This window comes from Carassius gibelio, chromosome B19 (genome assembly GCF_023724105.1).
Source record: "Carassius gibelio isolate Cgi1373 ecotype wild population from Czech Republic chromosome B19, carGib1.2-hapl.c, whole genome shotgun sequence".
NCBI classification, from domain to species: domain Eukaryota; kingdom Metazoa; phylum Chordata; class Actinopteri; order Cypriniformes; family Cyprinidae; genus Carassius; species Carassius gibelio.
In genome coordinates this window covers 1546433-1573404 of record NC_068414.1, presented here as the reverse complement: position 1 = coordinate 1573404, position 26972 = coordinate 1546433, and the positions used below count along the sequence as shown (strand labels likewise).

Genomic DNA, 26972 nt, shown 5'->3' with positions numbered 1-26972 from the left:
ACAATGCATGGCTTCTTCTGACGCAGACCCAGCCCTAGCACCGTAAAATTTCTGATGGACCCATCATTTGCTGAAGTCGCATAACACTTGGAACACTACCCGTAGCAGGGGTCATTGTTTGGACTCTTTTTTTTTTTTTTTTTTTTTTAAATTGCGCTTTAAACAGAAAGTATTGCGTCAATGCAACTGAACAACATTAATTAGGAACACAGTGCGTCAAAAAGCAAAATGACAGTTAAAGGCATTTCGTTATTGAACTCTTTGATGACATCATTCAGCTAAGTTCAGTTTAAATAGTATCTGTGCAATAATTTGCAATCAAGTCAACGATATCGCTGTACATGAAGTGTCCCCAGCTCCGCCTGCCAGAAGCGACAGAGGCAAGAAACCAAAACTCGATCGGTGAAAGGATGGAGAAAAAACCCGGTGAGAAACCAGGCTCAGTCGGGGAGACAGTTCTCCCCTTGTCAGACGAAACCAGTAGATCAGCTCCAGGCTGCAGGAATGTCAGACTGTGCAGAAGAATCATCTGTTTCCTGTGGTCTTGTCCAGGTGGTCTTTACAAGGGATTTGTATCTGCGGCTCATCTAGTTGTCACGGTCTCCGCTGTGTTTCTGGGCCATAGAGGTCCTTTCTAGGTGTTGATCCACCATCTTCTCTGGATACGGACTGGATCCGGGTGACTGAAGCGGATACAGACTGGATCTGGTGGCTACGGTGACCTCGGAATAAGGGATTTCTTTAAAAGACTTTTTTTTTCATATAAGATTTTATCCAACTTTTCAGATAGAGGCATGAGAAAGAGATTGCCTTGATTGGGCTTTTGGTTATTATAGGCACTCTCTGCGTTTGACCACTTCGTGTTTATTTAGCCGGATGGGAAGGCAGCGCTTTCTTGTACGTGACGGGATGCAAATTCTTGAAGGCTCTCTTTAGTGACGGGTCCAAACAAAGATCTCATCTGCTCCTCTAGCCCTATCGGCGACTCGTGCACTTCGAGCCTTCTTAGTGACGGCGCAAGTTGCTGACTGCTGACTGCGTTGGTGGTATAGTGGTGAGCATAGCTGCCTTCCAAGCAGTTGACCCGGATTCGATTCCCGGCCAACGCATATCCTTTGGCTCGGGCTGACGTCGAAGCAGAACTCCCTCTGTGACCTGTGCCTCCACCCAAAACTTTTGGATGGAATAATTTCGGATGGACCCATCATTAGCTGAAGTCGCATAACACTTGCAACACTACCGGTAGCAGGGGTCATTGTTTGGACTCTTTTTTTTTTTTTTTTTTTTTTTTAATTGCGCTTTAAACAAAAAGTATTGTGTCAATGCAACTGAACAACATTTATTAGGAACACAGTGCGTCAATAAAGCTACTGACTTCCGCCTGCGTTGGTGGTATAGTGGTGAGCATAGCTGCCTTCCAAGCAGTTGACCCGGGTTCGATTCCCGGCCAACGCATGTCCTTTGGCTCGGGCTGACGTCGAAGCAGAACTCCTTCTGTGACCTGCGACTCCAACCAAACATTTTGGATGGATCATTCGGAAGACGAAAAGAACCAGCTCTCCCCGTCGGGGAATCGAACCCCGGTCTTCCGCGTGACAGGCGGAGATACTGTCCACTATACTAACGAGGAGCCGTGCATGCTGCCGTTTCTCCCCCAACTGACGGCACTGCACTGACATAACTAAACAATGCATGGCTTCTTCTGACGCAGACCCAGCCCTAGCACCGTAAAATTTCTGATGGACCCATCATTTGCTGAAGTCGCATAACACTTGGAACACTACCCGTAGCAGGGGTCATTGTTTGGACTCTTTTTTTTTTTTTTTTTTTTTTAAATTGCGCTTTAAACAGAAAGTATTGCGTCAATGCAACTGAACAACATTAATTAGGAACACAGTGCGTCAAAAAGCAAAATGACAGTTAAAGGCATTTCGTTATTGAACTCTTTGATGACATCATTCAGCTAAGTTCAGTTTAAATAGTATCTGTGCAATAATTTGCAATCAAGTCAACGATATCGCTGTACATGAAGTGTCCCCAGCTCCGCCTGCCAGAAGCGACAGAGGCAAGAAACCAAAACTCGATCGGTGAAAGGATGGAGAAAAAACCCGGTGAGAAACCAGGCTCAGTCGGGGAGACAGTTCTCCCCTTGTCAGACGAAACCAGTAGATCAGCTCCAGGCTGCAGGAATGTCAGACTGTGCAGAAGAATCATCTGTTTCCTGTGGTCTTGTCCAGGTGGTCTTTACAAGGGATTTGTATCTGCGGCTCATCTAGTTGTCACGGTCTCCGCTGTGTTTCTGGGCCATAGAGGTCCTTTCTAGGTGTTGATCCACCATCTTCTCTGGATACGGACTGGATCCGGGTGACTGAAGCGGATACAGACTGGATCTGGTGGCTACGGTGACCTCGGAATAAGGGATTTCTTTAAAAGACTTTTTTTTTCATATAAGATTTTATCCAACTTTTCAGATAGAGGCATGAGAAAGAGATTGCCTTGATTGGGCTTTTGGTTATTATAGGCACTCTCTGCGTTTGACCACTTCGTGTTTATTTAGCCGGATGGGAAGGCAGCGCTTTCTTGTACGTGACGGGATGCAAATTCTTGAAGGCTCTCTTTAGTGACGGGTCCAAACAAAGATCTCATCTGCTCCTCTAGCCCTATCGGCGACTCGTGCACTTCGAGCCTTCTTAGTGACGGCGCAAGTTGCTGACTGCTGACTGCGTTGGTGGTATAGTGGTGAGCATAGCTGCCTTCCAAGCAGTTGGAGAGAGCAGTGCGCATGTCCTTTGGCTCGGGCTGACGTCGAAGCAGAACTCCCTCTGTGACCTGTGCCTCCACCCAAAACTTTTGGATGGAATAATTTCGGATGGACCCATCATTAGCTGAAGTCGCATAACACTTGCAACACTACCGGTAGCAGGGGTCATTGTTTGGACTCTTTTTTTTTTTTTTTTTTTTTTTAATTGCGCTTTAAACAAAAAGTATTGTGTCAATGCAACTGAACAACATTTATTAGGAACACAGTGCGTCAATAAAGCTACTGACTTCCGCCTGCGTTGGTGGTATAGTGGTGAGCATAGCTGCCTTCCAAGCAGTTGACCCGGGTTCGATTCCCGGCCAACGCATGTCCTTTGGCTCGGGCTGACGTCGAAGCAGAACTCCTTCTGTGACCTGCGACTCCAACCAAACATTTTGGATGGATCATTCGGAAGACGAAAAGAACCAGCTCTCCCCGTCGGGGAATCGAACCCCGGTCTTCCGCGTGACAGGCGGAGATACTGTCCACTATACTAACGAGGAGCCGTGCATGCTGCCGTTTCTCCCCCAACTGACGGCACTGCACTGACATAACTAAACAATGCATGGATTCTTCTGACGCAGACCCAGCCCTAGCACCGTAAAATTTCTGATGGACCCATCATTTGCTGAAGTCGCATAACAATTGGAACACTACCCGTAGCAGGGGTCATTGTTTGGACTCTTTTTTTTTTTTTTTTTTTTTAAATTGCGCTTTAAACAAAAAGTATTGCGTCAATGCAACTGAACAACATTAATTAGGAACACAGTGCGTCAAAAAGCAAAATGACAGTTAAAGGCATTTCGTTATTGAACTCTTTGATGACATCATTCAGCTAAGTTCAGTTTAAATAGTATCTGTGCAATAATTTGCAATCAAGTCAACGATATCGCTGTACATGAAGTGTCCCCAGCTCCGCCTGCCAGAAGCGACAGAGGCAAGAAACCAAAACTCGATCGGTGAAAGGATGGAGAAAAAACCCGGTGAGAAACCAGGCTCAGTCGGGGAGACAGTTCTCCCCTTGTCAGACGAAACCAGTAGATCAGCTCCAGGCTGCAGGAATGTCAGACTGTGCAGAAGAATCATCTGTTTCCTGTGGTCTTGTCCAGGTGGTCTTTACAAGGGATTTGTATCTGCGGCTCATCTAGTTGTCACGGTCTCCGCTGTGTTTCTGGGCCATAGAGGTCCTTTCTAGGTGTTGATCCACCATCTTCTCTGGATACGGACTGGATCCGGGTGACTGAAGCGGATACAGACTGGATCTGGTGGCTACGGTGACCTCGGAATAAGGGATTTCTTTAAAAGACTTTTTTTTTCATATAAGATTTTATCCAACTTTTCAGATAGAGGCATGAGAAAGAGATTGCCTTGATTGGGCTTTTGGTTATTATAGGCACTCTCTGCGTTTGACCACTTCGTGTTTATTTAGCCGGATGGGAAGGCAGCGCTTTCTTGTACGTGACGGGATGCAAATTCTTGAAGGCTCTCTTTAGTGACGGGTCCAAACAAAGATCTCATCTGCTCCTCTAGCCCTATCGGCGACTCGTGCACTTCGAGCCTTCTTAGTGACGGCGCAAGTTGCTGACTGCTGACTGCGTTGGTGGTATAGTGGTGAGCATAGCTGCCTTCCAAGCAGTTGGAGAGAGCAGTGCGCATGTCCTTTGGCTCGGGCTGACGTCGAAGCAGAACTCCCTCTGTGACCTGTGCCTCCACCCAAAATTTTGGATGGAATAATTTCGGATGGACCCATCATTAGCTGAAGTCGCATAACACTTGCAACACTACCCGTAGCAGGGGTCATTGTTTGGACTCTTTTTTTTTTTTTTTTTTTTTTAATTGCGCTTTAAACAAAAAGTATTGTGTCAATGCAACTGAACAACATTTATTAGGAACACAGTGCGTCAATAAAGCTACTGACTTCCGCCTGCGTTGGTGGTATAGTGGTGAGCATAGCTGCCTTCCAAGCAGTTGACCCGGGTTCGATTCCCGGCCAACGCATGTCCTTTGGCTCGGGCTGACGTCGAAGCAGAACTCCTTCTGTGACCTGCGACTCCAACCAAACATTTTGGATGGATCATTCGGAAGACGAAAAGAACCAGCTCTCCCCGTCGGGGAATCGAACCCCGGTCTTCCGCGTGACAGGCGGAGATACTGTCCACTATACTAACGAGGAGCCGTGCATGCTGCCGTTTCTCCCCCAACTGACGGCACTGCACTGACATAACTAAACAATGCATGGCTTCTTCTGACGCAGACCCAGCCCTAGCACCGTAAAATTTCTGATGGACCCATCATTAGCTGAAGTCGCATAACACTTGGAACACTACCCGTAGCAGGGGTCATTGTTTGGACTCTTTTTTTTTTTAAATTGCGCTTTAAACAAAAAGTATTGCGTCAATGCAACTGAACAACATTAATTAGGAACACAGTGCGTCAAAAAGCAAAATGACAGTTAAAGGCATTTCGTTATTGAACTCTTTGATGACATCATTCAGCTAAGTTCAGTTTAAATAGTATCTGTGCAATAATTTGCAATCAAGTCAACGATATCGCTGTACATGAAGTGTCCCCAGCTCCGCCTGCCAGAAGCGACAGAGGGAAGAAACCAAAACTCGATCGGTGAAAGGATGGAGAAAAAACCCGGTGAGAAACCAGGCTCAGTCGGGGAGACAGTTCTCCCCTTGTCAGACGAAACCAGTAGATCAGCTCCAGGCTGCAGGAATGTCAGACTGTGCAGAAGAATCATCTGTTTCCTGTGGTCTTGTCCAGGTGGTCTTTACAAGGGATTTGTATCTGCGGCTCATCTAGTTGTCACGGTCTCCGCTGTGTTTCTGGGCCATAGAGGTCCTTTCTAGGTGTTGATCCACCATCTTCTCTGGATACGGACTGGATCCGGGTGACTGAAGCGGATACAGACTGGATCTGGTGGCTACGGTGACCTCGGAATAAGGGATTTCTTTAAAAGACTTTTTTTTTCATATAAGATTTTATCCAACTTTTCAGATAGAGGCATGAGAAAGAGATTGCCTTGATTGGGCTTTTGGTTATTATAGGCACTCTCTGCGTTTGACCACTTCGTGTTTATTTAGCCGGATGGGAAGGCAGCGCTTTCTTGTACGTGACGGGATGCAAATTCTTGAAGGCTCTCTTTAGTGACGGGTCCAAACAAAGATCTCATCTGCTCCTCTAGCCCTATCGGCGACTCGTGCACTTCGAGCCTTCTTAGTGACGGCGCAAGTTGCTGACTGCTGACTGCGTTGGTGGTATAGTGGTGAGCATAGCTGCCTTCCAAGCAGTTGACCCGGATTCGATTCCCGGCCAACGCATATCCTTTGGCTCGGGCTGACGTCGAAGCAGAACTCCCTCTGTGACCTGTGCCTCCACCCAAAACTTTTGGATGGAATAATTTCGGATGGACCCATCATTAGCTGAAGTCGCATAACACTTGCAACACTACCGGTAGCAGGGGTCATTGTTTGGACTCTTTTTTTTTTTTTTTTTTTTTTTTAATTGCGCTTTAAACAAAAAGTATTGTGTCAATGCAACTGAACAACATTTATTAGGAACACAGTGCGTCAATAAAGCTACTGACTTCCGCCTGCGTTGGTGGTATAGTGGTGAGCATAGCTGCCTTCCAAGCAGTTGACCCGGGTTCGATTCCCGGCCAACGCATGTCCTTTGGCTCGGGCTGACGTCGAAGCAGAACTCCTTCTGTGACCTGCGACTCCAACCAAACATTTTGGATGGATCATTCGGAAGACGAAAAGAACCAGCTCTCCCCGTCGGGGAATCGAACCCCGGTCTTCCGCGTGACAGGCGGAGATACTGTCCACTATACTAACGAGGAGCCGTGCATGCTGCCGTTTCTCCCCCAACTGACGGCACTGCACTGACATAACTAAACAATGCATGGCTTCTTCTGACGCAGACCCAGCCCTAGCACCGTAAAATTTCTGATGGACCCATCATTTGCTGAAGTCGCATAACACTTGGAACACTACCCGTAGCAGGGGTCATTGTTTGGACTCTTTTTTTTTTTTTTTTTTTTTTAAATTGCGCTTTAAACAGAAAGTATTGCGTCAATGCAACTGAACAACATTAATTAGGAACACAGTGCGTCAAAAAGCAAAATGACAGTTAAAGGCATTTCGTTATTGAACTCTTTGATGACATCATTCAGCTAAGTTCAGTTTAAATAGTATCTGTGCAATAATTTGCAATCAAGTCAACGATATCGCTGTACATGAAGTGTCCCCAGCTCCGCCTGCCAGAAGCGACAGAGGCAAGAAACCAAAACTCGATCGGTGAAAGGATGGAGAAAAAACCCGGTGAGAAACCAGGCTCAGTCGGGGAGACAGTTCTCCCCTTGTCAGACGAAACCAGTAGATCAGCTCCAGGCTGCAGGAATGTCAGACTGTGCAGAAGAATCATCTGTTTCCTGTGGTCTTGTCCAGGTGGTCTTTACAAGGGATTTGTATCTGCGGCTCATCTAGTTGTCACGGTCTCCGCTGTGTTTCTGGGCCATAGAGGTCCTTTCTAGGTGTTGATCCACCATCTTCTCTGGATACGGACTGGATCCGGGTGACTGAAGCGGATACAGACTGGATCTGGTGGCTACGGTGACCTCGGAATAAGGGATTTCTTTAAAAGACTTTTTTTTTCATATAAGATTTTATCCAACTTTTCAGATAGAGGCATGAGAAAGAGATTGCCTTGATTGGGCTTTTGGTTATTATAGGCACTCTCTGCGTTTGACCACTTCGTGTTTATTTAGCCGGATGGGAAGGCAGCGCTTTCTTGTACGTGACGGGATGCAAATTCTTGAAGGCTCTCTTTAGTGACGGGTCCAAACAAAGATCTCATCTGCTCCTCTAGCCCTATCGGCGACTCGTGCACTTCGAGCCTTCTTAGTGACGGCGCAAGTTGCTGACTGCTGACTGCGTTGGTGGTATAGTGGTGAGCATAGCTGCCTTCCAAGCAGTTGGAGAGAGCAGTGCGCATGTCCTTTGGCTCGGGCTGACGTCGAAGCAGAACTCCCTCTGTGACCTGTGCCTCCACCCAAAATTTTGGATGGAATAATTTCGGATGGACCCATCATTAGCTGAAGTCGCATAACACTTGCAACACTACCCGTAGCAGGGGTCATTGTTTGGACTCTTTTTTTTTTTTTTTTTTTTTTTAATTGCGCTTTAAACAAAAAGTATTGTGTCAATGCAACTGAACAACATTTATTAGGAACACAGTGCGTCAATAAAGCTACTGACTTCCGCCTGCGTTGGTGGTATAGTGGTGAGCATAGCTGCCTTCCAAGCAGTTGACCCGGGTTCGATTCCCGGCCAACGCATGTCCTTTGGCTCGGGCTGACGTCGAAGCAGAACTCCTTCTGTGACCTGCGACTCCAACCAAACATTTTGGATGGATCATTCGGAAGACGAAAAGAACCAGCTCTCCCCGTCGGGGAATCGAACCCCGGTCTTCCGCGTGACAGGCGGAGATACTGTCCACTATACTAACGAGGAGCCGTGCATGCTGCCGTTTCTCCCCCAACTGACGGCACTGCACTGACATAACTAAACAATGCATGGCTTCTTCTGACGCAGACCCAGCCCTAGCACCGTAAAATTTCTGATGGACCCATCATTAGCTGAAGTCGCATAACACTTGGAACACTACCCGTAGCAGGGGTCATTGTTTGGACTCTTTTTTTTTTTTAAATTGCGCTTTAAACAAAAAGTATTGCGTCAATGCAACTGAACAACATTAATTAGGAACACAGTGCGTCAAAAAGCAAAATGACAGTTAAAGGCATTTCGTTATTGAACTCTTTGATGACATCATTCAGCTAAGTTCAGTTTAAATAGTATCTGTGCAATAATTTGCAATCAAGTCAACGATATCGCTGTACATGAAGTGTCCCCAGCTCCGCCTGCCAGAAGCGACAGAGGGAAGAAACCAAAACTCGATCGGTGAAAGGATGGAGAAAAAACCCGGTGAGAAACCAGGCTCAGTCGGGGAGACAGTTCTCCCCTTGTCAGACGAAACCAGTAGATCAGCTCCAGGCTGCAGGAATGTCAGACTGTGCAGAAGAATCATCTGTTTCCTGTGGTCTTGTCCAGGTGGTCTTTACAAGGGATTTGTATCTGCGGCTCATCTAGTTGTCACGGTCTCCGCTGTGTTTCTGGGCCATAGAGGTCCTTTCTAGGTGTTGATCCACCATCTTCTCTGGATACGGACTGGATCCGGGTGACTGAAGCGGATACAGACTGGATCTGGTGGCTACGGTGACCTCGGAATAAGGGATTTCTTTAAAAGACTTTTTTTTTCATATAAGATTTTATCCAACTTTTCAGATAGAGGCATGAGAAAGAGATTGCCTTGATTGGGCTTTTGGTTATTATAGGCACTCTCTGCGTTTGACCACTTCGTGTTTATTTAGCCGGATGGGAAGGCAGCGCTTTCTTGTACGTGACGGGATGCAAATTCTTGAAGGCTCTCTTTAGTGACGGGTCCAAACAAAGATCTCATCTGCTCCTCTAGCCCTATCGGCGACTCGTGCACTTCGAGCCTTCTTAGTGACGGCGCAAGTTGCTGACTGCTGACTGCGTTGGTGGTATAGTGGTGAGCATAGCTGCCTTCCAAGCAGTTGACCCGGATTCGATTCCCGGCCAACGCATATCCTTTGGCTCGGGCTGACGTCGAAGCAGAACTCCCTCTGTGACCTGTGCCTCCACCCAAAACTTTTGGATGGAATAATTTCGGATGGACCCATCATTAGCTGAAGTCACATAACACTTGCAACACTACCGGTAGCAGGGGTCATTGTTTGGACTCTTTTTTTTTTTTTTTTTTTTTTTTAATTGCGCTTTAAACAAAAAGTATTGTGTCAATGCAACTGAACAACATTTATTAGGAACACAGTGCGTCAATAAAGCTACTGACTTCCGCCTGCGTTGGTGGTATAGTGGTGAGCATAGCTGCCTTCCAAGCAGTTGACCCGGGTTCGATTCCCGGCCAACGCATGTCCTTTGGCTCGGGCTGACGTCGAAGCAGAACTCCTTCTGTGACCTGCGACTCCAACCAAACATTTTGGATGGATCATTCGGAAGACGAAAAGAACCAGCTCTCCCCGTCGGGGAATCGAACCCCGGTCTTCCGCGTGACAGGCGGAGATACTGTCCACTATACTAACGAGGAGCCGTGCATGCTGCCGTTTCTCCCCCAACTGACGGCACTGCACTGACATAACTAAACAATGCATGGCTTCTTCTGACGCAGACCCAGCCCTAGCACCGTAAAATTTCTGATGGACCCATCATTTGCTGAAGTCGCATAACACTTGGAACACTACCCGTAGCAGGGGTCATTGTTTGGACTCTTTTTTTTTTTTTTTTTTTTTTAAATTGCGCTTTAAACAGAAAGTATTGCGTCAATGCAACTGAACAACATTAATTAGGAACACAGTGCGTCAAAAAGCAAAATGACAGTTAAAGGCATTTCGTTATTGAACTCTTTGATGACATCATTCAGCTAAGTTCAGTTTAAATAGTATCTGTGCAATAATTTGCAATCAAGTCAACGATATCGCTGTACATGAAGTGTCCCCAGCTCCGCCTGCCAGAAGCGACAGAGGCAAGAAACCAAAACTCGATCGGTGAAAGGATGGAGAAAAAACCCGGTGAGAAACCAGGCTCAGTCGGGGAGACAGTTCTCCCCTTGTCAGACGAAACCAGTAGATCAGCTCCAGGCTGCAGGAATGTCAGACTGTGCAGAAGAATCATCTGTTTCCTGTGGTCTTGTCCAGGTGGTCTTTACAAGGGATTTGTATCTGCGGCTCATCTAGTTGTCACGGTCTCCGCTGTGTTTCTGGGCCATAGAGGTCCTTTCTAGGTGTTGATCCACCATCTTCTCTGGATACGGACTGGATCCGGGTGACTGAAGCGGATACAGACTGGATCTGGTGGCTACGGTGACCTCGGAATAAGGGATTTCTTTAAAAGACTTTTTTTTTCATATAAGATTTTATCCAACTTTTCAGATAGAGGCATGAGAAAGAGATTGCCTTGATTGGGCTTTTGGTTATTATAGGCACTCTCTGCGTTTGACCACTTCGTGTTTATTTAGCCGGATGGGAAGGCAGCGCTTTCTTGTACGTGACGGGATGCAAATTCTTGAAGGCTCTCTTTAGTGACGGGTCCAAACAAAGATCTCATCTGCTCCTCTAGCCCTATCGGCGACTCGTGCACTTCGAGCCTTCTTAGTGACGGCGCAAGTTGCTGACTGCTGACTGCGTTGGTGGTATAGTGGTGAGCATAGCTGCCTTCCAAGCAGTTGGAGAGAGCAGTGCGCATGTCCTTTGGCTCGGGCTGACGTCGAAGCAGAACTCCCTCTGTGACCTGTGCCTCCACCCAAAATTTTGGATGGAATAATTTCGGATGGACCCATCATTAGCTGAAGTCGCATAACACTTGCAACACTACCCGTAGCAGGGGTCATTGTTTGGACTCTTTTTTTTTTTTTTTTTTTTTTAATTGCGCTTTAAACAAAAAGTATTGTGTCAATGCAACTGAACAACATTTATTAGGAACACAGTGCGTCAATAAAGCTACTGACTTCCGCCTGCGTTGGTGGTATAGTGGTGAGCATAGCTGCCTTCCAAGCAGTTGACCCGGGTTCGATTCCCGGCCAACGCATGTCCTTTGGCTCGGGCTGACGTCGAAGCAGAACTCCTTCTGTGACCTGCGACTCCAACCAAACATTTTGGATGGATCATTCGGAAGACGAAAAGAACCAGCTCTCCCCGTCGGGGAATCGAACCCCGGTCTTCCGCGTGACAGGCGGAGATACTGTCCACTATACTAACGAGGAGCCGTGCATGCTGCCGTTTCTCCCCCAACTGACGGCACTGCACTGACATAACTAAACAATGCATGGCTTCTTCTGACGCAGACCCAGCCCTAGCACCGTAAAATTTCTGATGGACCCATCATTAGCTGAAGTCGCATAACACTTGGAACACTACCCGTAGCAGGGGTCATTGTTTGGACTCTTTTTTTTTTTTAATTGCGCTTTAAACAAAAAGTATTGCGTCAATGCAACTGAACAACATTAATTAGGAACACAGTGCGTCAAAAAGCAAAATGACAGTTAAAGGCATTTCGTTATTGAACTCTTTGATGACATCATTCAGCTAAGTTCAGTTTAAATAGTATCTGTGCAATAATTTGCAATCAAGTCAACGATATCGCTGTACATGAAGTGTCCCCAGCTCCGCCTGCCAGAAGCGACAGAGGGAAGAAACCAAAACTCGATCGGTGAAAGGATGGAGAAAAAACCCGGTGAGAAACCAGGCTCAGTCGGGGAGACAGTTCTCCCCTTGTCAGACGAAACCAGTAGATCAGCTCCAGGCTGCAGGAATGTCAGACTGTGCAGAAGAATCATCTGTTTCCTGTGGTCTTGTCCAGGTGGTCTTTACAAGGGATTTGTATCTGTGGCTCATCTAGTTGTCACGGTCTCCGCTGTGTTTCTGGGCCATAGAGGTCCTTTCTAGGTGTTGATCCACCATCTTCTCTGGATACGGACTGGATCCGGGTGACTGAAGCGGATACAGACTGGATCTGGTGGCTACGGTGACCTCGGAATAAGGGATTTCTTTAAAAGACTTTTTTTTTCATATAAGATTTTATCCAACTTTTCAGATAGAGGCATGAGAAAGAGATTGCCTTGATTGGGCTTTTGGTTATTGGTGGACCGAGAGGACTTTTTTGAGTTTTACTCCTCCCTTTTGGAGTGGGGGGGGGGGGGGGGGTGCTGACTAAACACATGTGGGCAGGCATTGTCACCCTTGATGACCCTTGGCGAGCGTAGTAGTTTAACAGAGGCAGCGCACAGGCCCGAGGGTTTGGAGACACAGCTCGAGTTTCTCTTCATTGTCGCATAAATCTTTCGCCTTTTACTAAAGATTTCCGTGGAGGGGAACTTTTGCGAGTGACCTGTATTTTTGGGTGCTCTGCTCACAGCAGAGCTACATCGAAATGTCAAGAGCAGAATCAGTTTGACCGTCCGGCAGCATGCTGCGAGAGGGCTTGCCACTGGTCATCGTCTGAATAGGCACTCTCTGCGTTTGACCACTTCGTGTTTATTTAGCCGGATGGGAAGGCAGCGCTTTCTTGTACGTGACGGGATGCAAATTCTTGAAGGCTCTCTTTAGTGACGGGTCCAAACAAAGATCTCATCTGCTCCTCTAGCCCTATCGGCGACTCGTGCACTTCGAGCCTTCTTAGTGACGGCGCAAGTTGCTGACTGCTGACTGCGTTGGTGGTATAGTGGTGAGCATAGCTGCCTTCCAAGCAGTTGACCCGGATTCGATTCCCGGCCAACGCATATCCTTTGGCTCGGGCTGACGTCGAAGCAGAACTCCCTCTGTGACCTGTGCCTCCACCCAAAACTTTTGGATGGAATAATTTCGGATGGACCCATCATTAGCTGAAGTCGCATAACACTTGCAACACTACCGGTAGCAGGGGTCATTGTTTGGACTCTTTTTTTTTTTTTTTTTTTTTAATTGCGCTTTAAACAAAAAGTATTGTGTCAATGCAACTGAACAACATTTATTAGGAACACAGTGCGTCAATAAAGCTACTGACTTCCGCCTGCGTTGGTGGTATAGTGGTGAGCATAGCTGCCTTCCAAGCAGTTGACCCGGGTTCGATTCCCGGCCAACGCATGTCCTTTGGCTCGGGCTGACGTCGAAGCAGAACTCCTTCTGTGACCTGCGACTCCAACCAAACATTTTGGATGGATCATTCGGAAGACGAAAAGAACCAGCTCTCCCCGTCGGGGAATCGAACCCCGGTCTTCCGCGTGACAGGCGGAGATACTGTCCACTATACTAACGAGGAGCCGTGCATGCTGCCGTTTCTCCCCCAACTGACGGCACTGCACTGACATAACTAAACAATGCATGGCTTCTTCTGACGCAGTCCCAGCCCTAGCACCGTAAAATTTCTGATGGACCCATCATTAGCTGAAGTCGCATAACACTTGGAACACTACCCGTAGCAGGGGTCATTGTTTGGACTCTTTTTTTTTTTTTTTTTTTTTTTAAATTGCGCTTTAAACAAAAAGTATTGCGTCAATGCAACTGAACAACATTAATTAGGAACACAGTGCGTCAAAAAGCAAAATGACAGTTAAAGGCATTTCGTTATTGAACTCTTTGATGACATCATTCAGCTAAGTTCAGTTTAAATAGTATCTGTGCAATAATTTGCAATCAAGTCAACGATATCGCTGTACTTGAAGTGTCCCCAGCTCCGCCTGCCAGAAGCGACAGAGGCAAGAAACCAAAACTCGATCGGTGAAAGGATGGAGAAAAAACCCGGTGAGAAACCAGGCTCAGTCGGGGAGAAAGTTCTCCCCTTGTCAGACGAAACCAGTAGATCAGCTCCAGGCTGCAGGAATGTCAGACTGTGCAGAAGAATCATCTGTTTCCTGTGGTCTTGTCCAGGTGGTCTTTACAAGGGATTTGTATCTGCGGCTCATCTAGTTGTCACGGTCTCCGCTGTGTTTCTGGGCCATAGAGGTCCTTTCTAGGTGTTGATCCACCATCTTCTCTGGATACGGACTGGATCCGGGTGACTGAAGCGGATACAGACTGGATCTGGTGGCTACGGTGACCTCGGAATAAGGGATTTCTTTAAAAGACTTTTTTTTTCATATAAGATTTTATCCAACTTTTCAGATAGAGGCATGAGAAAGAGATTGCCTTGATTGGGCTTTTGGTTATTATAGGCACTCTCTGCGTTTGACCACTTCGTGTTTATTTAGCCGGATGGGAAGGCAGCGCTTTCTTGTACGTGACGGGATGCAAATTCTTGAAGGCTCTCTTTAGTGACGGGTCCAAACAAAGATCTCATCTGCTCCTCTAGCCCTATCGGCGACTCGTGCACTTCGAGCCTTCTTAGTGACGGCGCAAGTTGCTGACTGCTGACTGCGTTGGTGGTATAGTGGTGAGCATAGCTGCCTTCCAAGCAGTTGACCCGGATTCGATTCCCGGCCAACGCATATCCTTTGGCTCGGGCTGACGTCGAAGCAGAACTCCCTCTGTGACCTGTGCCTCCACCCAAAACTTTTGGATGGAATAATTTCGGATGGACCCATCATTAGCTGAAGTCGCATAACACTTGCAACACTACCGGTAGCAGGGGTCATTGTTTGGACTCTTTTTTTTTTTTTTTTTTTTTTTAATTGCGCTTTAAACAAAAAGTATTGTGTCAATGCAACTGAACAACATTTATTAGGAACACAGTGCGTCAATAAAGCTACTGACTTCCGCCTGCGTTGGTGGTATAGTGGTGAGCATAGCTGCCTTCCAAGCAGTTGACCCGGGTTCGATTCCCGGCCAACGCATGTCCTTTGGCTCGGGCTGACGTCGAAGCAGAACTCCTTCTGTGACCTGCGACTCCAACCAAACATTTTGGATGGATCATTCGGAAGACGAAAAGAACCAGCTCTCCCCGTCGGGGAATCGAACCCCGGTCTTCCGCGTGACAGGCGGAGATACTGTCCACTATACTAACGAGGAGCCGTGCATGCTGCCGTTTCTCCCCCAACTGACGGCACTGCACTGACATAACTAAACAATGCATGGCTTCTTCTGACGCAGTCCCAGCCCTAGCACCGTAAAATTTCTGATGGACCCATCATTAGCTGAAGTCGCATAACACTTGGAACACTACCCGTAGCAGGGGTCATTGTTTGGACTCTTTTTTTTTTTTTTTTTTTTTTTAAATTGCGCTTTAAACAAAAAGTATTGCGTCAATGCAACTGAACAACATTAATTAGGAACACAGTGCGTCAAAAAGCAAAATGACAGTTAAAGGCATTTCGTTATTGAACTCTTTGATGACATCATTCAGCTAAGTTCAGTTTAAATAGTATCTGTGCAATAATTTGCAATCAAGTCAACGATATCGCTGTACTTGAAGTGTCCCCAGCTCCGCCTGCCAGAAGCGACAGAGGCAAGAAACCAAAACTCGATCGGTGAAAGGATGGAGAAAAAACCCGGTGAGAAACCAGGCTCAGTCGGGGAGAAAGTTCTCCCCTTGTCAGACGAAACCAGTAGATCAGCTCCAGGCTGCAGGAATGTCAGACTGTGCAGAAGAATCATCTGTTTCCTGTGGTCTTGTCCAGGTGGTCTTTACAAGGGATTTGTATCTGCGGCTCATCTAGTTGTCACGGTCTCCGCTGTGTTTCTGGGCCATAGAGGTCCTTTCTAGGTGTTGATCCACCATCTTCTCTGGATACGGACTGGATCCGGGTGACTGAAGCGGATACAGACTGGATCTGGTGGCTACGGTGACCTCGGAATAAGGGATTTCTTTAAAAGACTTTTTTTTTCATATAAGATTTTATCCAACTTTTCAGATAGAGGCATGAGAAAGAGATTGCCTTGATTGGGCTTTTGGTTATTATAGGCACTCTCTGCGTTTGACCACTTCGTGTTTATTTAGCCGGATGGGAAGGCAGCGCTTTCTTGTACGTGACGGGATGCAAATTCTTGAAGGCTCTCTTTAGTGACGGGTCCAAACAAAGATCTCATCTGCTCCTCTAGCCCTATCGGCGACTCGTGCACTTCGAGCCTTCTTAGTGACGGCGCAAGTTGCTGACTGCTGACTGCGTTGGTGGTATAGTGGTGAGCATAGCTGCCTTCCAAGCAGTTGACCCGGATTCGATTCCCGGCCAACGCATATCCTTTGGCTCGGGCTGACGTCGAAGCAGAACTCCCTCTGTGACCTGTGCCTCCACCCAAAACTTTTGGATGGAATAATTTCGGATGGACCCATCATTAGCTGAAGTCGCATAACACTTGCAACACTACCGGTAGCAGGGGTCATTGTTTGGACTCTTTTTTTTTTTTTTTTTTTTTTTAATTGCGCTTTAAACAAAAAGTATTGTGTCAATGCAACTGAACAACATTTATTAGGAACACAGTGCGTCAATAAAGCTACTGACTTCCGCCTGCGTTGGTGGTATAGTGGTGAGCATAGCTGCCTTCCAAGCAGTTGACCCGGGTTCGATTCCCGGCCAACGCATGTCCTTTGGCTCGGGCTGACGTCGAAGCAGAACTCCTTCTGTGACCTGCGACTCCAACCAAACATTTTGGATGGATCATTCGGAAGACGAAAAGAACCAGCTCTCCCCGTCGGGGAATCGAACCCCGGTCTTCCGCGTGACAGGCGGAGATACTGTCCACTATACTAACGAGGAGCCGTGCATGCTGCCGTTTCTCCCCCAACTGACGGCACTGCACTGACATAACTAAACAATGCATGGCTTCTTCTGACGCAGACCCAGCCCTAGCACCGTAAAATTTCTGATGGACCCATCATTTGCTGAAGTCGCATAACAATTGGAACACTACCCGTAGCAGGGGTCATTGTTTGGACTCTTTTTTTTTTTTTTTTTTTTTAAATTGCGCTTTAAACAAAAAGTATTGCGTCAATGCAACTGAACAACATTAATTAGGAACACAGTGCGTCAAAAAGCAAAATGACAGTTAAAGGCATTTCGTTATTGAACTCTTTGATGACATCATTCAGCTAAGTTCAGTTTAAATAGTATCTGTGCAATAATTTGCAATCAAGTCAACGATATCGCTGTACATGAAGTGTCCCCAGCTCCGCCTGCCAGAAGCGACAGAGGCAAGAAACCAAAACTCGATCGGTGAAAGGATGGAGAAAAAACCCGGTGAGAAACCAGGCTCAGTCGGGGAGACAGTTCTCCCCTTGTCAGACGAAACCAGTAGATCAGCTCCAGGCTGCAGGAATGTCAGACTGTGCAGAAGAATCATCTGTTTCCTGTGGTCTTGTCCAGGTGGTCTTTACAAGGGATTTGTATCTGCGGCTCATCTAGTTGTCACGGTCTCCGCTGTGTTTCTGGGCCATAGAGGTCCTTTCTAGGTGTTGATCCACCATCTTCTCTGGATACGGACTGGATCCGGGTGACTGAAGCGGATACAGACTGGATCTGGTGGCTACGGTGACCTCGGAATAAGGGATTTCTTTAAAAGACTTTTTTTTTCATATAAGATTTTATCCAACTTTTCAGATAGAGGCATGAGAAAGAGATTGCCTTGATTGGGCTTTTGGTTATTATAGGCACTCTCTGCGTTTGACCACTTCGTGTTTATTTAGCCGGATGGGAAGGCAGCGCTTTCTTGTACGTGACGGGATGCAAATTCTTGAAGGCTCTCTTTAGTGACGGGTCCAAACAAAGATCTCATCTGCTCCTCTAGCCCTATCGGCGACTCGTGCACTTCGAGCCTTCTTAGTGACGGCGCAAGTTGCTGACTGCTGACTGCGTTGGTGGTATAGTGGTGAGCATAGCTGCCTTCCAAGCAGTTGGAGAGAGCAGTGCGCATGTCCTTTGGCTCGGGCTGACGTCGAAGCAGAACTCCCTCTGTGACCTGTGCCTCCACCCAAAACTTTTGGATGGAATAATTTCGGATGGACCCATCATTAGCTGAAGTCGCATAACACTTGCAACACTACCGGTAGCAGGGGTCATTGTTTGGACTCTTTTTTTTTTTTTTTTTTTTTTTTAATTGCGCTTTAAACAAAAAGTATTGTGTCAATGCAACTGAACAACATTTATTAGGAACACAGTGCGTCAATAAAGCTACTGACTTCCGCCTGCGTTGGTGGTATAGTGGTGAGCATAGCTGCCTTCCAAGCAGTTGACCCGGGTTCGATTCCCGGCCAACGCATGTCCTTTGGCTCGGGCTGACGTCGAAGCAGAACTCCTTCTGTGACCTGCGACTCCAACCAAACATTTTGGATGGATCATTCGGAAGACGAAAAGAACCAGCTCTCCCCGTCGGGGAATCGAACCCCGGTCTTCCGCGTGACAGGCGGAGATACTGTCCACTATACTAACGAGGAGCCGTGCATGCTGCCGTTTCTCCCCCAACTGACGGCACTGCACTGACATAACTAAACAATGCATGGCTTCTTCTGACGCAGACCCAGCCCTAGCACCGTAAAATTTCTGATGGACCCATCATTAGCTGAAGTCGCATAACACTTGGAACACTACCCGTAGCAGGGGTCATTGTTTGGACTCTTTTTTTTTTTTTTTTTTTTTTTAAATTGCGCTTTAAACAAAAAGTATTGCGTCAATGCAACTGAACAACATTAATTAGGAACACAGTGCGTCAAAAAGCAAAATGACAGTTAAAGGCATTTCGTTATTGAACTCTTTGATGACATCATTCAGCTAAGTTCAGTTTAAATAGTATCTGTGCAATAATTTGCAATCAAGTCAACGATATCGCTGTACATGAAGTGTCCCCAGCTCCGCCTGCCAGAAGCGACAGAGGGAAGAAACCAAAACTCGATCGGTGAAAGGATGGAGAAAAAACCCGGTGAGAAACCAGGCTCAGTCGGGGAGACAGTTCTCCCCTTGTCAGACGAAACCAGTAGATCAGCTCCAGGCTGCAGGAATGTCAGACTGTGCAGAAGAATCATCTGTTTCCTGTGGTCTTGTCCAGGTGGTCTTTACAAGGGATTTGTATCTGCGGCTCATCTAGTTGTCACGGTCTCCGCTGTGTTTCTGGGCCATAGAGGTCCTTTCTAGGTGTTGATCCACCATCTTCTCTGGATACGGACTGGATCCGGGTGACTGAAGCGGATACAGACTGGATCTGGTGGCTACGGTGACCTCGGAATAAGGGATTTCTTTAAAAGACTTTTTTTTTCATATAAGATTTTATCCAACTTTTCAGATAGAGGCATGAGAAAGAGATTGCCTTGATTGGGCTTTTGGTTATTGGTGGACCGAGAGGACTTTTTTGAGTTTTACTCCTCCCTTTTGGAGTGGGGGGGGGGGGGGGGGGGTGCTGACTAAACACATGTGGGCAGGCATTGTCACCCTTGATGACCCTTGGCGAGCGTAGTAGTTTAACAGAGGCAGCGCACAGGCCCGAGGGTTTGGAGACACAGCTCGAGTTTCTCTTCATTGTCGCATAAATCTTTCGCCTTTTACTAAAGATTTCCGTGGAGGGGAACTTTTGCGAGTGACCTGTATTTTTGGGTGCTCTGCTCACAGCAGAGCTACATCGAAATGTCAAGAGCAGAATCAGTTTGACCGTCAGGCAGCATGCTGCGAGAGGGCTTGCCACTGGTCATCGTCTGAATAGGCACTCTCTGCGTTTGACCACTTCGTGTTTATTTAGCCGGATGGGAAGGCAGCGCTTTCTTGTACGTGACGGGATGCAAATTCTTGAAGGCTCTCTTTAGTGACGGGTCCAAACAAAGATCTCATCTGCTCCTCTAGCCCTATCGGCGACTCGTGCACTTCGAGCCTTCTTAGTGACGGCGCAAGTTGCTGACTGCTGACTGCGTTGGTGGTATAGTGGTGAGCATAGCTGCCTTCCAAGCAGTTGACCCGGATTCGATTCCCGGCCAACGCATATCCTTTGGCTCGGGCTGACGTCGAAGCAGAACTCCCTCTGTGACCTGTGCCTCCACCCAAAACTTTTGGATGGAATAATTTCGGATGGACCCATCATTAGCTGAAGTCGCATAACACTTGCAACACTACCGGTAGCAGGGGTCATTGTTTGGACTCTTTTTTTTTTTTTTTTTTTTTTTTAATTGCGCTTTAAACAAAAAGTATTGTGTCAATGCAACTGAACAACATTTATTAGGAACACAGTGCGTCAATAAAGCTACTGACTTCCGCCTGCGTTGGTGGTATAGTGGTGAGCATAGCTGCCTTCCAAGCAGTTGACCCGGGTTCGATTCCCGGCCAACGCATGTCCTTTGGCTCGGGCTGACGTCGAAGCAGAACTCCTTCTGTGACCTGCGACTCCAACCAAACATTTTGGATGGATCATTCGGAAGACGAAAAGAACCAGCTCTCCCCGTCGGGGAATCGAACCCCGGTCTTCCGCGTGACAGGCGGAGATACTGTCCACTATACTAACGAGGAGCCGTGCATGCTGCCGTTTCTCCCCCAACTGACGGCACTGCACTGACATAACTAAACAATGCATGGCTTCTTCTGACGCAGACCCAGCCCTAGCACCGTAAAATTTCTGATGGACCCATCATTAGCTGAAGTCGCATAACACTTGGAACACTACCCGTAGCAGGGGTCATTGTTTGGACTCTTTTTTTTTTTTTTTTTTTTTTTAAATTGCGCTTTAAACAAAAAGTATTGCGTCAATGCAACTGAACAACATTAATTAGGAACACAGTGCGTCAAAAAGCAAAATGACAGTTAAAGGCATTTCGTTATTGAACTCTTTGATGACATCATTCAGCTAAGTTCAGTTTAAATAGTATCTGTGCAATAATTTGCAATCAAGTCAACGATATCGCTGTACATGAAGTGTCCCCAGCTCCGCCTGCCAGAAGCGACAGAGGGAAGAAACCAAAACTCGATCGGTGAAAGGATGGAGAAAAAACCCGGTGAGAAACCAGGCTCAGTCGGGGAGACAGTTCTCCCCTTGTCAGACGAAACCAGTAGATCAGCTCCAGGCTGCAGGAATGTCAGACTGTGCAGAAGAATCATCTGTTTCCTGTGGTCTTGTCCAGGTGGTCTTTACAAGGGATTTGTATCTGCGGCTCATCTAGTTGTCACGGTCTCCGCTGTGTTTCTGGGCCATAGAGGTCCTTTCTAGGTGTTGATCCACCATCTTCTCTGGATACGGACTGGATCCGGGTGACTGAAGCGGATACAGACTGGATCTGGTGGCTACGGTGACCTCGGAATAAGGGATTTCTTTAAAAGACTTTTTTTTTCATATAAGATTTTATCCAACTTTTCAGATAGAGGCATGAGAAAGAGATTGCCTTGATTGGGCTTTTGGTTATTGGTGGACCGAGAGGACTTTTTTGAGTTTTACTCCTCCCTTTTGGAGTGGGGGGGGGGGGGGGGGGTGCTGACTAAACACATGTGGGCAGGCATTGTCACCCTTGATGACCCTTGGCGAGCGTAGTAGTTTAACAGAGGCAGCGCACAGGCCCGAGGGTTTGGAGACACAGCTCGAGTTTCTCTTCATTGTCGCATAAATCTTTCGCCTTTTACTAAAGATTTCCGTGGAGGGGAACTTTTGCGAGTGACCTGTATTTTTGGGTGCTCTGCTCACAGCAGAGCTACATCGAAATGTCAAGAGCAGAATCAGTTTGACCGTCAGGCAGCATGCTGCGAGAGGGCTTGCCACTGGTCATCGTCTGAATAGGCACTCTCTGCGTTTGACCACTTCGTGTTTATTTAGCCGGATGGGAAGGCAGCGCTTTCTTGTACGTGACGGGATGCAAATTCTTGAAGGCTCTCTTTAGTGACGGGTCCAAACAAAGATCTCATCTGCTCCTCTAGCCCTATCGGCGACTCGTGCACTTCGAGCCTTCTTAGTGACGGCGCAAGTTGCTGACTGCTGACTGCGTTGGTGGTATAGTGGTGAGCATAGCTGCCTTCCAAGCAGTTGACCCGGATTCGATTCCCGGCCAACGCATATCCTTTGGCTCGGGCTGACGTCGAAGCAGAACTCCCTCTGTGACCTGTGCCTCCACCCAAAACTTTTGGATGGAATAATTTCGGATGGACCCATCATTAGCTGAAGTCGCATAACACTTGCAACACTACCGGTAGCAGGGGTCATTGTTTGGACTCTTTTTTTTTTTTTTTTTTTTTTTTAATTGCGCTTTAAACAAAAAGTATTGTGTCAATGCAACTGAACAACATTTATTAGGAACACAGTGCGTCAATAAAGCTACTGACTTCCGCCTGCGTTGGTGGTATAGTGGTGAGCATAGCTGCCTTCCAAGCAGTTGACCCGGGTTCGATTCCCGGCCAACGCATGTCCTTTGGCTCGGGCTGACGTCGAAGCAGAACTCCTTCTGTGACCTGCGACTCCAACCAAACATTTTGGATGGATCATTCGGAAGACGAAAAGAACCAGCTCTCCCCGTCGGGGAATCGAACCCCGGTCTTCCGCGTGACAGGCGGAGATACTGTCCACTATACTAACGAGGAGCCGTGCATGCTGCCGTTTCTCCCCCAACTCACGGCACTGCACTGACATAACTAAACAATGCATGGCTTCTTCTGACGCAGACCCAGCCCTAGCACCGTAAAATTTCTGATGGACCCATCATTAGCTGAAGTCGCATAACACTTGGAACACTACCCGTAGCAGGGGTCATTGTTTGGACTCTTTTTTTTTTTTTTTTTTTTTTAAATTGCGCTTTAAACAAAAAGTATTGCGTCAATGCAACTGAACAACATTAATTAGGAACACAGTGCGTCAAAAAGCAAAATGACAGTTAAAGGCATTTCGTTATTGAACTCTTTGATGACATCATTCAGCTAAGTTCAGTTTAAATAGTATCTGTGCAATAATTTGCAATCAAGTCAACGATATCGCTGTACTTGAAGTGTCCCCAGCTCCGCCTGCCAGAAGCGACAGAGGCAAGAAACCAAAACTCGATCAGTGAAAGGATGGAGAAAAAACCCGGTGAGAAACCAGGCTCAGTCGGGGAGACAGTTCTCCCCTTGTCAGACGAAACCAGTAGATCAGCTCCAGGCTGCAGGAATGTCAGACTGTGCAGAAGAATCATCTGTTTCCTGTGGTCTTGTCCAGGTGGTCTTTACAAGGGATTTGTATCTGCGGCTCATCTAGTTGTCACGGTCTCCGCTGTGTTTCTGGGCCATAGAGGTCCTTTCTAGGTGTTGATCCACCATCTTCTCTGGATACGGACTGGATCCGGGTGACTGAAGCGGATACAGACTGGATCTGGTGGCTACGGTGACCTCGGAATAAGGGATTTCTTTAAAAGACTTTTTTTTTCATATAAGATTTTATCCAACTTTTCAGATAGAGGCATGAGAAAGAGATTGCCTTGATTGGGCTTTTGGTTATTGGTGGACCGAGAGGACTTTTTTGAGTTTTACTCCTCCCTTTTGGAGTGGGGGGGGGGGGGGGGGTGCTGACTAAACACATGTGGGCAGGCATTGTCACCCTTGATGACCCTTGGCGAGCGTAGTAGTTTAACAGAGGCAGCGCACAGGCCCGAGGGTTTGGAGACACAGCTCGAGTTTCTCTTCATTGTCGCATAAATCTTTCGCCTTTTACTAAAGATTTCCGTGGAGGGGAACTTTTGCGAGTGACCTGTATTTTTGGGTGCTCTGCTCACAGCAGAGCTACATCGAAATGTCAAGAGCAGAATCAGTTTGACCGTCAGGCAGCATGCTGCGAGAGGGCTTGCCACTGGTCATCGTCTGAATAGGCACTCTCTGCGTTTGACCACTTCGTGTTTATTTAGCCGGATGGGAAGGCAGCGCTTTCTTGTACGTGACGGGATGCAAATTCTTGAAGGCTCTCTTTAGTGACGGGTCCAAACAAAGATCTCATCTGCTCCTCTAGCCCTATCGGCGACTCGTGCACTTCGAGCCTTCTTAGTGACGGCGCAAGTTGCTGACTGCTGACTGCGTTGGTGGTATAGTGGTGAGCATAGCTGCCTTCCAAGCAGTTGACCCGGATTCGATTCCCGGCCAACGCATATCCTTTGGCTCGGGCTGACGTCGAAGCAGAACTCCCTCTGTGACCTGTGCCTCCACCCAAAACTTTTGGATGGAATAATTTCGGATGGACCCATCATTAGCTGAAGTCGCATAACACTTGCAACACTACCGGTAGCAGGGGTCATTGTTTGGACTCTTTTTTTTTTTTTTTTTTTTTTTTAATTGCGCTTTAAACAAAAAGTATTGTGTCAATGCAACTGAACAACATTTATTAGGAACACAGTGCGTCAATAAAGCTACTGACTTCCGCCTGCGTTGGTGGTATAGTGGTGAGCATAGCTGCCTTCCAAGCAGTTGACCCGGGTTCGATTCCCGGCCAACGCATGTCCTTTGGCTCGGGCTGACGTCGAAGCAGAACTCCTTCTGTGACCTGCGACTCCAACCAAACATTTTGGATGGATCATTCGGAAGACGAAAAGAACCAGCTCTCCCCGTCGGGGAATCGAACCCCGGTCTTCCGCGTGACAGGCGGAGATACTGTCCACTATACTAACGAGGAGCCGTGCATGCTGCCGTTTCTCCCCCAACTGACGGCACTGCACTGACATAACTAAACAATGCATGGCTTCTTCTGACGCAGACCCAGCCCTAGCACCGTAAAATTTCTGATGGACCCATCATTTGCTGAAGTCGCATAACACTTGGAACACTACCCGTAGCAGGGGTCATTGTTTGGACTCTTTTTTTTTTTTTTTTTTTTTAAATTGCGCTTTAAACAGAAAGTATTGCGTCAATGCAACTGAACAACATTAATTAGGAACACAGTGCGTCAAAAAGCAAAATGACAGTTAAAGGCATTTCGTTATTGAACTCTTTGATGACATCATTCAGCTAAGTTCAGTTTAAATAGTATCTGTGCAATAATTTGCAATCAAGTCAACGATATCGCTGTACATGAAGTGTCCCCAGCTCCGCCTGCCAGAAGCGACAGAGGCAAGAAACCAAAACTCGATCGGTGAAAGGATGGAGAAAAAACCCGGTGAGAAACCAGGCTCAGTCGGGGAGACAGTTCTCCCCTTGTCAGACGAAACCAGTAGATCAGCTCCAGGCTGCAGGAATGTCAGACTGTGCAGAAGAATCATCTGTTTCCTGTGGTCTTGTCCAGGTGGTCTTTACAAGGGATTTGTATCTGCGGCTCATCTAGTTGTCACGGTCTCCGCTGTGTTTCTGGGCCATAGAGGTCCTTTCTAGGTGTTGATCCACCATCTTCTCTGGATACGGACTGGATCCGGGTGACTGAAGCGGATACAGACTGGATCTGGTGGCTACGGTGACCTCGGAATAAGGGATTTCTTTAAAAGACTTTTTTTTTCATATAAGATTTTATCCAACTTTTCAGATAGAGGCATGAGAAAGAGATTGCCTTGATTGGGCTTTTGGTTATTATAGGCACTCTCTGCGTTTGACCACTTCGTGTTTATTTAGCCGGATGGGAAGGCAGCGCTTTCTTGTACGTGACGGGATGCAAATTCTTGAAGGCTCTCTTTAGTGACGGGTCCAAACAAAGATCTCATCTGCTCCTCTAGCCCTATCGGCGACTCGTGCACTTCGAGCCTTCTTAGTGACGGCGCAAGTTGCTGACTGCTGACTGCGTTGGTGGTATAGTGGTGAGCATAGCTGCCTTCCAAGCAGTTGGAGAGAGCAGTGCGCATGTCCTTTGGCTCGGGCTGACGTCGAAGCAGAACTCCCTCTGTGACCTGTGCCTCCACCCAAAATTTTGGATGGAATAATTTCGGATGGACCCATCATTAGCTGAAGTCGCATAACACTTGCAACACTACCCGTAGCAGGGGTCATTGTTTGGACTCTTTTTTTTTTTTTTTTTTTTAATTGCGCTTTAAACAAAAAGTATTGTGTCAATGCAACTGAACAACATTTATTAGGAACACAGTGCGTCAATAAAGCTACTGACTTCCGCCTGCGTTGGTGGTATAGTGGTGAGCATAGCTGCCTTCCAAGCAGTTGACCCGGGTTCGATTCCCGGCCAACGCATGTCCTTTGGCTCGGGCTGACGTCGAAGCAGAACTCCTTCTGTGACCTGCGACTCCAACCAAACATTTTGGATGGATCATTCGGAAGACGAAAAGAACCAGCTCTCCCCGTCGGGGAATCGAACCCCGGTCTTCCGCGTGACAGGCGGAGATACTGTCCACTATACTAACGAGGAGCCGTGCATGCTGCCGTTTCTCCCCCAACTGACGTCACTGCACTGACATAACTAAACAATGCATGGCTTCTTCTGACGCAGACCCAGCCCTAGCACCGTAAAATTTCTGATGGACCCATCATTAGCTGAAGTCGCATAACACTTGGAACACTACCCGTAGCAGGGGTCATTGTTTGGACTCTTTTTTTTTTTAAATTGCGCTTTAAACAAAAAGTATTGCGTCAATGCAACTGAACAACATTAATTAGGAACACAGTGCGTCAAAAAGCAAAATGACAGTTAAAGGCATTTCGTTATTGAACTCTTTGATGACATCATTCAGCTAAGTTCAGTTTAAATAGTATCTGTGCAATAATTTGCAATCAAGTCAACGATGTCGCTGTACATGAAGTGTCCCCAGCTCCGCCTGCCAGAAGC

The 26972-nt window shown here is 47.1% G+C and overlaps 19 non-coding genes across 19 annotated transcripts; all 19 read left to right on the top strand.

Annotated features, from left to right (window-relative positions):
* Positions 1-1383: 1383 nt before the first annotated feature.
* Positions 1384-1455, top strand: trnag-ucc (transfer RNA glycine (anticodon UCC)). The gene has a single exon. It is a non-coding gene; the product is annotated as a tRNA-Gly (tRNA).
* Positions 1456-3056: 1601 nt separating this feature from the next.
* On the top strand, positions 3057-3128 carry trnag-ucc (transfer RNA glycine (anticodon UCC)). Its single transcript has one exon. It is a non-coding gene; the product is annotated as a tRNA-Gly (tRNA).
* A 1598-nt stretch (positions 3129-4726) lies between these two features.
* trnag-ucc (transfer RNA glycine (anticodon UCC)) lies at positions 4727-4798 on the top strand. The gene has a single exon. It is a non-coding gene; the product is annotated as a tRNA-Gly (tRNA).
* Positions 4799-6400: 1602 nt separating this feature from the next.
* Positions 6401-6472, top strand: trnag-ucc (transfer RNA glycine (anticodon UCC)). Its single transcript has one exon. It is a non-coding gene; the product is annotated as a tRNA-Gly (tRNA).
* A 1600-nt stretch (positions 6473-8072) lies between these two features.
* Positions 8073-8144, top strand: trnag-ucc (transfer RNA glycine (anticodon UCC)). The gene has a single exon. It is a non-coding gene; the product is annotated as a tRNA-Gly (tRNA).
* A 1603-nt stretch (positions 8145-9747) lies between these two features.
* On the top strand, positions 9748-9819 carry trnag-ucc (transfer RNA glycine (anticodon UCC)). Its single transcript has one exon. It is a non-coding gene; the product is annotated as a tRNA-Gly (tRNA).
* Positions 9820-11418: 1599 nt separating this feature from the next.
* Positions 11419-11490, top strand: trnag-ucc (transfer RNA glycine (anticodon UCC)). The gene has a single exon. It is a non-coding gene; the product is annotated as a tRNA-Gly (tRNA).
* A 1218-nt stretch (positions 11491-12708) lies between these two features.
* Positions 12709-12823, top strand: LOC127980473 (U5 spliceosomal RNA). Its single transcript, XR_008159497.1, has one exon. It is a non-coding gene; the product is annotated as a U5 spliceosomal RNA (small nuclear RNA).
* A 628-nt stretch (positions 12824-13451) lies between these two features.
* Positions 13452-13523, top strand: trnag-ucc (transfer RNA glycine (anticodon UCC)). Its single transcript has one exon. It is a non-coding gene; the product is annotated as a tRNA-Gly (tRNA).
* Positions 13524-15136: 1613 nt separating this feature from the next.
* Positions 15137-15208, top strand: trnag-ucc (transfer RNA glycine (anticodon UCC)). The gene has a single exon. It is a non-coding gene; the product is annotated as a tRNA-Gly (tRNA).
* Positions 15209-16821: 1613 nt separating this feature from the next.
* On the top strand, positions 16822-16893 carry trnag-ucc (transfer RNA glycine (anticodon UCC)). The gene has a single exon. It is a non-coding gene; the product is annotated as a tRNA-Gly (tRNA).
* A 1601-nt stretch (positions 16894-18494) lies between these two features.
* On the top strand, positions 18495-18566 carry trnag-ucc (transfer RNA glycine (anticodon UCC)). The gene has a single exon. It is a non-coding gene; the product is annotated as a tRNA-Gly (tRNA).
* A 1232-nt stretch (positions 18567-19798) lies between these two features.
* Positions 19799-19913, top strand: LOC127980472 (U5 spliceosomal RNA). The gene has a single exon (XR_008159496.1). It is a non-coding gene; the product is annotated as a U5 spliceosomal RNA (small nuclear RNA).
* Positions 19914-20544: 631 nt separating this feature from the next.
* Positions 20545-20616, top strand: trnag-ucc (transfer RNA glycine (anticodon UCC)). Its single transcript has one exon. It is a non-coding gene; the product is annotated as a tRNA-Gly (tRNA).
* Positions 20617-21847: 1231 nt separating this feature from the next.
* On the top strand, positions 21848-21962 carry LOC127980471 (U5 spliceosomal RNA). Its single transcript, XR_008159495.1, has one exon. It is a non-coding gene; the product is annotated as a U5 spliceosomal RNA (small nuclear RNA).
* A 631-nt stretch (positions 21963-22593) lies between these two features.
* On the top strand, positions 22594-22665 carry trnag-ucc (transfer RNA glycine (anticodon UCC)). The gene has a single exon. It is a non-coding gene; the product is annotated as a tRNA-Gly (tRNA).
* Positions 22666-23894: 1229 nt separating this feature from the next.
* On the top strand, positions 23895-24009 carry LOC127980470 (U5 spliceosomal RNA). The gene has a single exon (XR_008159494.1). It is a non-coding gene; the product is annotated as a U5 spliceosomal RNA (small nuclear RNA).
* Positions 24010-24640: 631 nt separating this feature from the next.
* On the top strand, positions 24641-24712 carry trnag-ucc (transfer RNA glycine (anticodon UCC)). Its single transcript has one exon. It is a non-coding gene; the product is annotated as a tRNA-Gly (tRNA).
* A 1596-nt stretch (positions 24713-26308) lies between these two features.
* trnag-ucc (transfer RNA glycine (anticodon UCC)) lies at positions 26309-26380 on the top strand. The gene has a single exon. It is a non-coding gene; the product is annotated as a tRNA-Gly (tRNA).
* Positions 26381-26972: the final 592 nt, after the last annotated feature.